Source organism: Pelobates fuscus, chromosome 11 (genome assembly GCF_036172605.1).
Source record: "Pelobates fuscus isolate aPelFus1 chromosome 11, aPelFus1.pri, whole genome shotgun sequence".
NCBI classification, from domain to species: Eukaryota; Metazoa; Chordata; class Amphibia; order Anura; family Pelobatidae; genus Pelobates; species Pelobates fuscus.
Genome location: NC_086327.1, coordinates 4574412 through 4587740, shown reverse-complemented (window position 1 = coordinate 4587740; position 13329 = coordinate 4574412).

Genomic DNA, 13329 nt, shown 5'->3' with positions numbered 1-13329 from the left:
TTAGCTTCGGTTATATTCACGCAGGTATACATAGTTGTCTAATTGTTACACTACATAACTATATGAAGAATAACGCACATAACATATATACAAATAACAATAAGAAATGGATGAAATATAATATTAACAACAAAAAGAACTCGAAATTAATGACCATTGATGCTCTTCTTTTAATTTGCTTTGTTTATGCAGAGATGAAATGTCTGCATCATTAATTTATTTCTTTATCTTATATAATATTGTTTTATCTTTCCTAATTTCATCCACCCACTCTTTCAGTGGAATTCCACTTGTTTGTGAAACATTAAATCCATTATTTGTTTTAAACTATTAAAAATATTTACTCGGGGATGACGCTAAACCTCCAATGTAGACAGATGCAGATCTCAGAGGCTCCGCAGATTGGGGTGCTACACTAGCTAAAAAAAGCACTGGACTGCACCTAAAGCAGACAAAACAGACCCTCACAAGCCCCTGAACACCTGCTCCCCGGCACAACATGGGTGGCGGCAAGAAGTGCGAATCTGGATTGGCAGTGGCTCCAATCTTTCGCGCCATGCCGACAACGCCATGTGCGGAGGATCGCCAAGCCTCGGACTCAGATTCCGACGCCAGCGAGTCGGCTCCCCGACACCTCACCCCTCAACAGGGGAGACTTACTAAACATGTCAGCCAACATCAAATCCCACCTGGCAACAGAACTGTCAAAACACTTGGCCCCCTTGCGGATCTGACTAGGAGAACACATGAGATAGAGCACAAGATGGAACAGGTGGTTACCACCTCCAACGAACATGAGGCCACATTTCAAGAATTAAAAGAGCAACTCACCTTACTCGAAGAAGCTGTCAGGTTACCTTGTGTATCAGTCAGAGACATGTCACAGACTGGCGTCACATTGCAGGGTACTGGGGACACTCCTACCAACTCTCAGCTTGTCCCCAGCGAATCTCACACCAACCACGATAACCCTGCCTCCTTTTATGATGCGGCTAATGAACACCGACATCATTCTGCTTAGAAGCTGTTCGTACAAGAACATTTTGGGGGCATGGTTACCTACCTAATTGAACACAGTATTTAAAGAGAAACCAGGGAGAGACTCATTGCCTTGTTGTGGTTCTTGTTTGACCCAAAATCGCGTATTCCGTATTGGTATTCTTGTATTCTGACTTTGGCTTTGTTTAAAAATTCCTCCTTCTGTGTTCCTTTGACCTTGGCTATTGCATTATCATTGATCCTGATTTCTGGTACCCCTGACCTCTGCTCGCTATTTGACTATTTTTTGTGTGTGTAGTGTTAGTACGGCCATCCTAAGGTCCAGTATCATTACTAGTATTTGCATTCTGCGTGTAGGATCCCCGAACGTTCTTGACATTAGAACAGGGCCATATGGATCCGGCAGGTGTAACTACTCAGGAAGGTCCATACGACAACCGTTTTCAAGAAATGGATCACCGTATGGACCAGATAGCTAGTGCTTTGCGAACCTTAATTAACAGGTCGAATCCTGTACCAGATGAAAGCAGTGCTCCCTCCATGACTCCTCAATATGGGGGACTGGAGGTAGCTACTGTAGTGGCCTTGTCCCATGTCAAACCACCCCTAAGCTATTGTGGAGCACCGGAAGCTTGACAGTTTTTTTTTTTAAACTAAATAAGCATTCACTTCAAGCTCCAGCCACGATCTTATCCTATAGAACCAGGGTCGGATTTATTATCACGCTCTTGGTAGATAGAGCTTTGATATGGGCTAATCCCTTATGGGAGAATAACAATCCTCTGGTGTATAATTGTGTTGCTTTCATCAAAGCATTTAGACATACTTTTGACCCTCCAGGTAGGAAGGACAATGCAGCCAGGTCTCTGCTCAGACTTAAGCAAGGAACCAGAACCTTGGTAGCTTATGCTCTAGAATTTTGGTCTCTAGCATCGGAAATTGCTTGGAACAATCAGGGATTTGTTGATGTGTTTCTTAACGGTCTCTCCGATGTTATATTAGATGAAATAGCTACTAGAGATATTCCAGAGAACCTGAGGAAATGATAACATAAATATCAATCATAGACAAATGCCTGAGATACAGACAGAATACTAGAAATATACCTAGAAGAATTCTATTCTTATGGCACCTGGATCTAACATCCCAATTCTATGACACTTGCTTTACCAGAATCTATGCAACTAGGGGTGACTAGAATAAGTGAAGCAGATAGACAATACAGAAAAAGGGAAGGCCTGTGTCTTTATTGTGGACAATTGGGGACAAAGTCATCTTCGCCTTAATTGCCCTAATAGGACGGAAAACTCTCACACCTAAGTCCACGAGGAGGACAGGTCTTGGGTGATTCTTTTGTGTCCTCTACTAATGCTCATAAGGAGCACCGACTTCTAGCTCACATTGTCTTAACTTGGGACAATAAGAGGGTTAATACCTTGGCATTAATAGATTCTGGCACAGCTGAGAACTTTATGGACAGGGATTTTGCTAAAGTTAACTCTACCTTTTAGGTGAAGGAATACGCCATTAGCCGTTGAAGCCATAGACGGTCGACCTCCAGGTACCCATGATCACACAAGAATACATTACAGTTATCCTAATAGTGGGTGTGTTGATTTAGGAGGTCTGTGTATTCCAAGACATTAATTATCCTACCTGCCCAGTAGTACTAAGATATCCCTAACCCATCTATCAACTGGGAATTGGGAGAAATTGTCTCTTGGGGTAAGAATTGTCTTGAGAATTGTATCACCAAAGTACTTCCAATTTGTCTTACTAATGTACCTAATATATCCCCTTTGACCGTCAAAATACCTGAACAGTATTAAACAGTGAAATAAGTTTTTGACAAAGGCAAAGCTGAATTATTACCACCTCAGAGACCATATGATTGTGCCATTAACTTGATTCCTGGAACTATACCCCCTAGAAGTACTGTATACCCTCTTTCTGCGAAAGAGAATCAGGTCTTCAAAGAATATATTGAAGAAAACCTGAAAAAATGGTTTTATTAGGAACTCTTCTTCAATAGCTGGTGCAGGATTTTTCTTTGTGTCAAAAAAGGAAGGAAAACCTCAGACCTTGCATAGATTACAGAGGATTGAATAGGATTCATGTACATAATGCCTATCCAATACCACTGATAACCAAGTTATTTGACAGGCTGAGAGGGGCTAAGATTTTTACCAAGCTAGACTTGAGAAGTGCTTACATGATGAATGGAAGACAGCCTTTAACAGCAGATATGGGCATTACGAATACACGGTTATGCCTTTTGGATTATGTAATGCCCAGGCTGTCTTCCAAGACCTCATTAATGACATATTACATGACTTCCAGCAAGAGTGTGTGATAGTGTATCTTGACGATATCCTTATATACTCGAAGGATAATAAAACACATCACAAACAGGTTAAAAAAGTATTGTCTGGATTTTTACAACATAATCTATTTTGTAAGTCAGAGAAATGTTTTTTTGACCAAACTGAAATTGGTTTTCTGGGTTATGTAATCTCGGAGTCAGGATTCAGTAAGTTGGACTCCATACTCAAATGGCCACTACCTAATGGCCTTAAAACAGTTAAAAGATTTTTTGGTTTCTCGAACTACTATAGACGATTCATCAAGGGTTTTTCGTCCATAGTAGCACCCATAACAAATCTGCCAAAAAAAGGCAAAAATCCCCCAAAATGGTCTGATGAAGCTCTTCTGGCATTTGAAGATCTCAAAAGGTCCTTTTCTTCCGCCCCAATACTAGTCCATCCTGATCTTAGTCTTCCATTTCTGTTAGATGTCGATGCATCAGAGACTGGTATAGGAGCAGTGTTGTCTCAGCATAAAGAACCTGATCAACCTCTACATCCCTGTGGATTTTATTCTAAAAAACTATTATTTTGGCATTGAAGGAATGGCGCCATCTTTTAGAAGGTACTCCAACTCCAATAACTATGCTTACAGACTCCTATAATGGAGAGGCAAAACATCTGTCTGCCAGACAAGCTCGTTGGTCTCTTTTCTTGACCAGGTTTAACTATGTGCTGACATATAGACCTGGGTCGAAAAACTCCAAAGCTGATGTATTGTCCAGACAGTTTGAACCTCTTGCATGTCCTGAGACCAGTATAACTTCCATTGTTGCTCAGCAAAGTAATATTGTTAATACTAGAATAAATATACAGTCTCCACTGGCTTCAGAAATGTATTCCAAACAAAACCTAGCTCCTAAGAATTTTCCTGAGGACAAGATATGCGTTCCTCCTGAACACCAGAAAGAGTTATTGTTTTGTTTCCATGATAGTAAAATCACAGCTCACTTAGGTATACGCAAAACCTTCAATTTAATTTATAAGGAATACTGGTGCACGACTATGCGTAAAGGATTACATCATGGATTATGTTTCCGCTTGCTGCATATGTAACAGAACCAAACTGTCTCATACTCTCCCTTGTGGGTTACTGCAACCTATCGACATACCCAATAAACCTTGGCCAAGCATTGCCTTGGATTTCATAGTTAAATTGCCTATGTCTGAGAGAATTACGGTAATTCTAACAGTAGTGGCCAGATTCACGAAAATGGCACACTTCATTCCGTTACCTAAGTTGCCTTCCAGTGGTGCAGCCTGCTCAACCCATACCTCAAATGCACTAACCTCATCCACACACATTCTGAAGCCCATGTAACCACCCAATACAGAGACACCGAACTCTCACCAAGGGACAGAACCTCCCTGTTAAGCACTTGGGACATACCCAGCACCATAGCCACCAACTGAACTTCCAATCGCAACCCGAAATGCCACCCCTGACAAAATACAGACTGCTAAACTAGTAACCAAACTTCCCATGACCCAATATAATAAAGCATGCCCCCTCCCCTTCACCATGCCCTGTTTGGGGGGGAACAGGAGGGGACAACCGGAACTTGGGGCGAGCAACTAGCATTGTCGCTGTCACTCCGCTACACAACCTACCAATCCACCTAACCATCTGCAACCTATGTCTGCAGCCACTGCCATACTGCAAACTCACACTAAGCCCATGCAAGGACAACCTACCACCCAATAGGGATAACCCGTTGGCAGGCGAATCAGAGTCCCAATAACATCTATTGTAAGACCAGTAGCTACCCTCTCTCCCAGTTTCCCTCTCCCTCTTGTTAACTAACTCCACTGGGCTTCAGTGGTCCTTGCCAACCCTGGAGACTTTTACCCCTTCCTTACCTCACCCTTCCTACCCCTCGTCCAACAACACACAATTATGGCTCACGACACCAAAAACCCCACGAGACCACACAAATTACACTGTGTCTCTATCAATGCAAAAGGCATTAACAATCCAACCAAACAACACTCCATGCTCCACTGGGCCCACAGGCAGCGAGCAGATGTCCTTCTAGCCCAGGAGACCCACTTCACAATTTCACCTCATTGAGAGATGCTACAAGCTCTCCTTTTTTCCAACTCCCCAATGCCAAATCAAAAGGGGTCGCAATACTCCTTAAATCAACCTGCCCCTTGGTGATCATAACCACTCCCACAGATGCAGAGGGCAGAGGGCAGACTAATCACAATAGCCAGGAAAATAGGCAACAACACATATTCATTCACCTCAGTGTACACACCTACAACACCGGACCCAAACTTCTAGACCACACTCTCTAATCACATGTCATTCATCCAGACCACCTACGCAATAGTGGGCGAGGACTTTAATGCAGCCGCCTCGATGACAATGGACAGATGCACTGAATCCCAAGGAAGACCACGGCCAACAAGCTCTGACGCACATTGTTAACAGTTCCTACAAACCCATAATCTATTAGATATTTGGAGAGCCCAACATCCCTCCACAACAGACTTCACTGTCTACTCGTACCCGCACAACTCCTATTCCTGCATAGATTACTTTCTAATTTCACCCCAATTGACCCCACATGTAACAACTTCACTAATAGGGAACATCACATGGTCCGAACATGCCGAGATCTCCAAAACGTTCAGACTACTTAACAAGACCCTGGACATGGCGACTCAACCTCCTGCTCCTACATGAAACAGCGACACAGGCCACCATGGCTTCTGACATTTGTGAATACTACACATTGAATGAACACTCAGTCAACTCCCCTAACACTGTGTGGGCAGCACATAAAATGGTAATCCAAAGCAAATTAATAGCCATAGCCTCCACACGTAAAAAGCAACTACAACTCCTCACTGACTCCATGACTGAACTCAAAAGATTAGGAAATCTACACAAGAGAACACCTATCCCGACTCTCTACACACAAATTTCTGCTGTCCGCGACACTCTTAAACAATTATCCCTACAGGACACAGCAGAGGCACCAATGTGGACTAGACAGAAAAGGGCAACAAGGCAGACACAATGCTAGACCACAAACTTAAGACCACACTAGAATTCTAAAAAATACATAAAACCTGCTGACTCTATACACAACTTAACGAAAAATGTATTTCACAACCTACACTTCCCAACCCTATCAACAGCGGCAATATCAGCGTTGTCAGCTGAGGCAGCAGACGAGGAATTAGCAACAGCCTTAGGCTCCCTCAAGCCCAACAAAAGCCGGTCCCCGATGGCTTCATGGCCTTCTACTACAAAACATTCAGTGAGCTCCTAATCCTTAAACTGACTAAAGTCCTCAACACACTCCTACAAGGATAACTATTGCCACCAGAAATGGTTAGCGCTAACATAACAGTTATCTCCAAGCCCGGCAAGAGACCCAAATATTCTCGACCGATTTCGCTACTGAACATTGACTTGTAACTAATGTCCAAGGTAATGACAATGAGACTAAAACCACATATGGAAAAACTCATCCACCCCGACCAGGTAGGATTCATACTCAATAGGCAAGCATCGGACAATGTAAACCAAGGAGAGAGAGTAAGCGCTAAGTAACAAAAAGGCAGCAACCTAATAAGGGAATCCCTCAAATACCCTTAAAAGATGAGACAAAAGAAAAAACAAAAAAGGCTGCGCCAGGGGAAATCAATATATAAACGACAATTAGTCCAAGTAAAAAGAGAAAGTCTTATCTAGAATATGCTCCTATGGAGAATGGGAAGTCTGTAGATCCACGGTCAGGGGAAAGTTCCTCGTTGGTCTCCTTCTTAGGAATTCACTTGTATGTGGAAAAAAACAGATACAAAACAGGATAGTGCAATACGTCTGATAGTGAGGTAGATAGGAAATTAAAAGCTGGTATAAAACTCACATTTATAAGAGCTATGACTCGCTCTAGTGTTGAAGGCGTACAGCGGTACAATCCCCGCTTATGGGATATAGGGAAAATTTCCTCCGTCAGTGATATGTTCCACGCTCAAAGATAAAAGAGAAACAACCAATAGTGCTCACTGGGTAAAATAGTGATAAAAAATATTTTTGTATAAAATGGTACTCACAATAGAGGAGCAGACCGACTGCTCCTTGAAGATAGCGCTGGTGGTATGATCCCCACCTCGGATTACTTGGAGTCCAGGGAAATAAAAATGCCAGATAACAAATTAATATACAGTGTAAAAAAGATAAATGGCACTAAATAAAAAGTGTCCAAAAAATCTTTAATATTAAAATATGGATTAAGAACCTGATACCTGGCAGAAAGAGGTTTAAATAACATGTGTTATTTAAACCTCTTTCTGCCAGGTATCAGGTTCTTAATCCATATTGATAAAGCCACATTGGCGAAACGCGTTTATGGAATTTTACTGTGTATTTTAATATTAAAGATTTTTTGGACACTTTTTATTTAGTGCCATTTATCTTTTTTACACTGTATATTAATTTGTTATCTGGCATTTTTATTTCCCTGGATCCAAGTAATCCGAGGTGGGGATCATACCACCAGCGCTATCTTCAAGGAGCAGTCGGTCTGCTCCTCTATTGTGAGTACCATTTTATACAAAAATATTTTTTATCACTATTTTACCCAGTGAGCACTATTGGTTGTTTCTCTTTTATCTTTGAGCGTGGAACATATCACTGACGGAGGAAATTTTCCCTATATCCCATAAGCGAGGATTGTACCGCTGTACGCCTTCAACACTAGAGCGAGTTATAGCTCTTATAAATGTGAGTTTTATACCAGCTTTTAATTTCCTATCTACCTCACTATCAGACGTATGGCACTATCCTGTTTTGTATCTGTTTTTTTCCACATACGAGTGAATTCCTAAGAAGGAGACCAACGAGGAACTTTCCCCTGACCATGGATCTACAGACTTCCCATTCTCCATAGGAGCATATTCTAGATAAGACTTTCTCTTTTTACTTGGACTAATTGTCATTTATATATTGATTTCCCCTGGCGCAGCCTTTTTTGTTTTTTCTTTTGAAGCATCGGACAATACCAGATGTAATATAGATCTCTCTTTTCTTTGTTTTTTACTATATATTGGGGTTGATGTGTATTGTAGTCCTTGCTGCCGGCCCATTAGTGATGGGAGTGAGCGCAGGACTTCTCTTTTTGTATTTGTATTTACTTTGTATCACACAGCTTTGTTACAATGCTGCCGCCCATCCCATGTGTTCCCTATTAAGGGTTAATAAGTATATAGGGGTGTGACGAGAGCATTCTCGCCACATTGCATTGGAGAAGCCTGGTTGCTCGCCTGCTGCCTTTGGACTATGGCCCTGGGAGATTGGGCCCTTTAAAAAACAGTATTTGGCCATACCAGAGTGTATGTCACTCATTCTGGCCCTTTAAATACAGTGGGGTAATTCGGTACTTGCCCTGTGTGAGCGGTGATACCCCCAGATAGCTATGCCATGGAGCCCATTCATATAATGAAAGACTATGGGAAAGACTTTAGCTCCATGGCAATTTAACTGTATGTGTGTGGTCTGAGCACCATTCGATAATGTGCGCTCAGGCCTAAGCTATCTGGGGAAATGTTGCATGTATATGTTTTATGTAGTAATTGTGGCATTGTGTAGTTTTATGTCTTTTTGCAACCATGTGCTCAATGGAGTCTGCCTCTATCCCTGGATATAATTGGATTATTTTCCCCATTGTCTCCAGGACAGAGGCCTCTGTGGAACCGGTTTGAGCCAGATAGCCACGTGCCAGCCAGGGCCCAAAAGATACTTTACTAACTTTTGAACCCCTGGTCTGATTCATGAATTTTTTTAATATGTTGTTCCTCTGAATGGATTGATTGTGAATGTGATGTATGGTTTTAGAGTTATGAAAATTGGGTAGAAAGTATGTTTTAACTGTATGTGTAATTGAGAATAACTCACAACGCCTGGCAGAAATGCACTGAGCAAGCTCAAATTTATGCTGGAAACAATGTGGACATGCCCCGCATTACTACCCACCTGGAACAGCACCATATGCCACCTCACCCAACTCCTTCAAAGACCTTTCCCTAAAGACCCATGGGCACTACTGCATTCAAAGCACCTAGACACCTTTACATGCCACAAACACAAACATGAAGCTAAAATTGCCCTGCCGGCCTGAAGAACAATAGTGGAACTATGGGCCACCCCACACATTCCCCATCCCCACATCATACACAAGATAATACAAGACAGAGTCCAGATAGACATACTCACTTCACAAATACGAGATGCCCCTACATCATTCCACATAACATGGGACTGGTGGATAAAAGGCGACATCTCGTTAGCGTGGTTACATCTAACATCAAACCTATCACTACAATGTCTTACACATAGGTTTGACACATGTCGTACACCCAACCCCCCCCCCCCCCCCACCCCAAGCCAACCCTACCCCCCCACCTCCTTTACTTCCTCCACCAACCCACCTCCTGGGTGGACAGGGCAGCGAGAGGGTCAGAACAGCACAACTGTAACAATGTAAAAACCTTGCTATATGATTATTGATGATACTGTCTCCTGTTCTTATACTCCTTCCTAATTTTTGTTGTACTTGTCTACATTGATGTTAAGCAAACATATTCGATGTTATCGAAAAATGAAAAATAAATAATTGTAAAAAAATAATATTTACCCAAGTCTCTTGTGTGAAAACATGAATGATAATTTTAGCTTGGTGTGTTAGACAAATAATTTTTTATATAAAATGTAAACAATCAGAAAGATATCATATTCTCAGTTTTTTCTTTAATGCATTTGCTAAGGCTCTCCCTAAGTTAAAAGGATAATTCAAACATGGCCCCTGTGCTCACTGCGCCTAGAGGGGAATCAGCTACACCTCAAAGAAGGCTAAATTGATCAAGGTTGCTGTATCTCTCGTGCAGAGGGAACTTGCCTAGATTTCGATTATGGGCTGCACTTATAGGCAGAATCAGTCTTGATATGCAAATGGTATATGTTCTCTCTGTGATGGCCAAAGTGAGTAAAAGCTATGTTTGGGACCTGAACAGGGATTTACCAGAAGGCAAGCTGTTGAGTTCCAGACAAAGAAGACCTCTACCAAGATCTGCACGCCTATGCTTGAACAGGAGATGAGAAGGTACAAGGTGGAGGGAAGAAAGGCACACAAAGGGACTTTGGGGTGAAAGAGACAGACAAAGGGATGGGGTGAAAGAGACAAACAAGAGGTCTGGGGATGAGAGAGACACACAAACAGGCTGGGGGAGTAAAAGACACACAAAGGGGTTGGGGGAGAAAGAGACACATGAAGGGGCTATGGAAAAAAGATACAAACTGGAAGGTTGCATACAAGACACACAAAGGGTCTGTAAGGGTAAGTTGTACATAAATGGGCCTGGTTGAAAAAAGAGACAAAGGGTGCCATGAAAGAGGCACACAAAGGGGTGGGGGAGAGAAAGAGACACACAAAGGGGTGGGGGAGTAAGAAACACACAAAGGGTGGGGGAGTAAGATACATGCAAAGGGGTGGGGGGAGTAAGAGACACACAAAGGAGTGGGGGGGGGGAGTAGAGACACACTAAGGTCTAAGACACCCAAAAGGGAGATATATTAGACTAAAGATGGTGAAAGACACACCGTAGAGGCTTAGCCATGGTAACATCACATTGAGCTTTACTGGCATAGATCCCCGTGGCAATGGGAACAGCCCCAGACAACACATGGGGGTGACTCTGATCCTGCACCCCTCCTTCACTGGCACCATCCCCCCCCCCCATGTGCTGCCCTTGCGCAGCGCCACCAGGCAGCAACACCGTCATGTGATGTCCATGCCATGTTGAACCATCACCACCCCATGGGCCGTCCTCCCTTCTGACCCCTAGAGGTAAAAGGGAAGGTAAGATACAGTAAACTGAGTAAGACATTTAAAAGGGTGGGTTCGGAGACACACAGGTAAAGACACATGTTATCTGGAGGGGCTGCAAAATATATGTTCATCCGTTTAGCCTAAAATCCTTGCACTGGCCTTACATACAGACATAGTCATGCAAGGATAGAAGTACATAGACATAGTCATGCGTAAATACAGACATACACACAGTTACACACATACAGTCAGAAATGCACATTCACAAATACATGTATGCAGACACAGAGACACACACACAGGTACACTTGTGCACTGAGACACACATACAAAAATGTACATAGCCAGGAAAATACACACTCATGCACAGGCAAACAAACATACAAATGCACAGATATATTTAATTTGTGTGTCTCTGTCCTCATTACCCCTCATTTCTTTTATTCTCCCTCTGCCTGATTTATGGGCAAATTTATCACTGCCCTAACCTTAAATTGTAGATTATGCTAACGTTGTGTACCTATAATCTTCATTTTAGTAATGACAACGAGGCGAATATTTGCAGAAACTTTCTTTACTTTAATCTCCAGCAGCACAGATCAATCACATCGTTTAAACCAATCAGAATCAAGAATCATTACTACACATAGTTCTGTAGTACTTGCCTCTTCCTCTTTCCTTGCTGCTCCTGCTAGGGTACAGGCAGGGCTGGCGCCAATCCTTGCACCGGCCCTGAGTACAGGTCAGAGTATTGAATCTCGCTTTTATTACTACACACTAAACCCTGTTTTCAGTTACTACCATCTGTAGCAGACTAGGCGCTGTACCAGAGTCTGCCCCAGTTTCCTGGAGGGGACTGCCTGCTCATCTCCTACCCAGTGATTATGGTCCCGGGAAGATGGGACCCTTTAAACACATTGACTGGGCTTAAGGGGATTTTTGTTCGTCACTACTGGCCCTTTAAGAATCATCTGTGGACATACTGTGACTTTTGGGAACAATGCCCCTTTAAGACTTTGTAGCGGGTTGCAGTAAGGCTGGCTTCAAAATTATATATATTTCTTGTGTTCGGTTAAATTGTGCTATTGTATACAGCATTCCTCTGATTGTTCAGTAGAATCACTCCATTCATTATATTGAGTGAAACTACCGAACAACCAGACCACCCAGGAATAAGTGTGCCTCCAATTACAGTTTGCAGCAATGTTGCAAATGGGTAATTGGCAATTCATGTAATGTGTTCTTTGTCCTCTGGGTGGCCGCCATTCGGGAAACGAACAAGTGGCAGCGGCCATCTTAAACTCCCGAACAGCGGTATGTTGCCGTCAAGTGTCAGGAACTAAAATCAGACACTCCACTAGGCAAACACAGCTGAGACCTCCAGACTTCCATGGTTTCGTGCCAAAACTACCGAATGAGCCGCCGTTCGGTAGAAATATTCACACAAACCAGGGGATTCATCCAATACAAAATTAGCCATGGATGGCATAGACTTCCGGGACTTTTGATGCATGAACAGAGACCGACCGCAGGGCCAAATCTCATGGAACTATTTCCGGCTACTTTACCCATGTGGTCGGTCAAATCTTTACCTCCTCATAACTCCCGAACCCCTGGTCTGATCTGGGTGATTTTTGGATATGTTGCTCACCCAGATCAGGGCTACCAAGGGGTAAATTTAAATTTAAAGGTGTACCTACAATATTTGGGGTACATCCAGGAATTGTAGAAAAGTGTGTGCATTTTAATTATGTTAGCTGTTGAGCTAAGGGGAGGAGATGTGTGGGAGGTAACGTCTGTGTGATTGGGTATTGTGGTAATTATGGTGAGTACCTCCCATGCATGGGAGAATATCATAAAAGCAGGCATGGCGTGAATAAACCTCAGTTCTACTCCTGATACTGTGTGTCGTCCACTTATTGGGAAAGGTGATGGGATATTATTGGATTCTACTGCTGATGGAGATTACTATGCTGTTAGATTATTCTCGCATTATGGATATTGTATCTGGGATTATTACTTGTTCCTGAGCCACACCTGGACTACCAGAGGAAATAGTCTGTGAGACACCAGTGTTCCGCAACACCATCTATCTATATATGTTGTTTTTACTTTCCCCACTGTCC